The sequence below is a fragment of the Triplophysa rosa genome, linkage group LG13 (assembly GCF_024868665.1).
Source record: "Triplophysa rosa linkage group LG13, Trosa_1v2, whole genome shotgun sequence".
NCBI lineage: Eukaryota > Metazoa > Chordata > Actinopteri > Cypriniformes > Nemacheilidae > Triplophysa > Triplophysa rosa.
Window position 1 is genome coordinate 21321544 of NC_079902.1, and position 3041 is coordinate 21324584.

Genomic DNA, 3041 nt, shown 5'->3' on the forward strand with positions numbered 1-3041 from the left:
CTGTGCTCGTCAGGATTTCATCTTTTCTGTCTCTGGAGAACGAGTGTGTGTCTGTGAGAAAATTTCAAAATTGTATATCTAAAAATCTCAATCTTTTGACCAATTTGGAGAAATGACCAATAAGGGACTGTGAAAAGTTGTTACGTAAGAGAATTTCATGTTTGAAAAAAACTTTCTGAAACCTATACGAACCTTGGGGGAGTGTATCGAGCACAAAAATACGTCATACGTCGAACTCGTTTTTTGACAAATTGACCATTTCAAGCATGAGAAGCCAGCGCATTTAACATTGTAAAGAAGTCAGAATGCATGAAACACTGTTGAACCACCCCCTTTAAGATCTCTTCTGAAACTCTAATGGAGACCTTTATGAGTCTTGTTTTTCTGAAGAAATAACAGGGATGCAAAAGACTTCCATTTACAAATTTCCATTTAATCTCATTGACGTCTATGAGAGGTAATTGAAATACATCTGAGACAAAGTTGATATGTGAAACAGCATTACATCTCAGCTACAGTATGACAGATCAACATCTAAGCATTAGAACCTTCCTCTGGGTCTTTTAATCTTTTGCATATACTGTACAAACTCTGATTTATAAGTATATAGTACTCTCTCAGAATTATTTTGTGTTTGTTCAGAATGTGTTTGTTTGTGTTGTTGACCCCCCCCTGGGGTGTGTCATTGTTCTAATTGCATCTGGGTTAATCAGAGCATCGTCGCGTCTGATAAAAACAGCCGAGGTGCTGGAGAAGTCTTTCCGGCATATGGAAGCCATTGAGAAAGCGTTTATTTATTAATCAGATATCTCTCTGTCCCACCGAGTTCAATCACACAGTCTGCGATCTCTAGCGTTCTCCTCCCAGAATACATTTCTGCTCACTGAAAGAAACACACAAGCCCTGTTAACGCACTCTTGCCCTCCGCAGAGCTCTACAAACTCATAATTCTCCAAAGAGACTGTGGCTTTGACAACAGAGGAATGTTTGGGTTTTGTGTTGATAAAGATTTGTCTCTGTCCAGCGGTTTGAGAAATCCTCCTCAGACGTTCTCTCTATGGTTGTGTGGTGTCTCTGTCTTTAGCCAGAAGTCAGGTTTGATAGTTTTATCATTTAATAAGGCAATCGCCTAGCAGTCACACCAAAGTTTCTTTCTCTCTTTCTCTCTCAACATTATTGGATCACTTCAGCACTCAAGAGGAACTTGGAAAGTGCTGTAACATGGAGACGAGTCATTCTGTTTCATTATTTCATCATTTGTTTTTCAAATAGCCACCATGCAGGTAAAAAGCACACACATATTCGTATTGTTATTCTCCATTGTACTGTATTTCTTCTACATTACCAGTTTCATTCAGAAAAATTAAGAGATTTTTTTCCATGCAGTTTTCCAGTTCAGTTTAAATAAGCGTTTCTGCGTGTATTGTGGCAATTTCAGTCCAGTGTCTGTTGAATTTCAACAAACACAAACCCGGGGAATGACAAAATCATACAATAGCAATGTGACAGACTGAAAGAATGCAAAGATGCATAAAAGTTGAAAATAAAATCAGACGTATATATTCATGCTTGAACTGATTCTAAAATACAAGCATTACTATTGTGTTGTTTAAACATGAATATGAGCTTGTGAACATTGCATCTTTTAGTTTTCTGCAAATAAATGCAAACATAAAACATACTTTCATTGGAAGAACACGCTGGCCCAAAGTTAACTTCCGATCTGTGTTTGGTTATAATATTAAAATGTATTTTATTTTTAGTTTATATTATTGATTTATATTAATATTTAATTGTAGGCCTATATTAATTGTATTACATTAAAACTCTTCTTTCCGGAGGTCAACGAAAGTTAAGTTTGGACCACATAACGTTTGTTTATGTTGTTGTTGCTGAAACCGTCTATATCCATGACAAATTGTCCTAACCGTTCAGGTGAATATGTTGGTTTGTGTATTTTATGTATTAACTCAATATTACCATTTAAACAGTGATAACTTTAATATTGTCTTAGCTTAGCAATAGCAATGTCTGTGTCTACACACATAACAGCACGTAACATTTGATATCATGCATATAAGATTGCAGATGCACAACTTGCTCTCGAGTGTTCACGGACTGGCTTTAACCGTTCCAGAATGTTGGACTTACATATGGCAGCCCACAGAAACTAATGAGGCATCTACAGTATATCTAAAGTAAGAAGAGCTCGCTTTATACGCCACACTAATTTACAGATTATGGACAAGTACTGGATTTCTAATTTCTTGTAACTGAAGCCGATAAATACAGAGATTATATAAAGGTTTAAGGCACAAGGTTACATGCGTTAAAACAGAATATTATAGAAGCCTTCCCAGTCTCCCCTACTGAGATCCTCTATCTAACTGTGGTCCCTTGGGAACCTTTATGCTGCTCCATTCTGTGCAGTTAGAAACAGAGAAATGGAAGAGAGATGGAGGTGGAGATGGAGACCAGCGGGAGACAATGTAAAGCTTTTAATCTGTTAATGGAGGGGACGCACTGATTCATTTAAGGGCATAAGCACAGACATTGTTTGGGTTTGTATTAAACATTTATGTTGCTTATGTTGCAGACAATAGTGCAAATTTGACATTACGTTATCAATTCTGACTTCAGACTGCAGGCTGATTCACTTTTAGAGACACAATACAGGGTCCGGGGGGACACCAGGACCCCTGCATGCATTTAAACAGTTATACTATAAAACATCTGCCTTCAGCACAGTAACCAGCTACCTCTACAGTAATCTGGCCAATCATTGCCCACTTATACAATTAATTGACCAATCACAGCTCACATGTGCATTCCCAATTAAAACTGACCAATAAATGCTTAAATTGACAGTAACCAAAGAGTAAATACAATTTATATGCGTTTCATGACCCTACAGGTTAAATGATCAGAATAAGAGGTGTGTGGTATAAAATGGAGAAGATTTGACTTCATTATTTATTTGATAAAAAAGGCAAACTATGTATCTGAGAAAATGGGGTTTGCTGTAATATATTGATAGACTA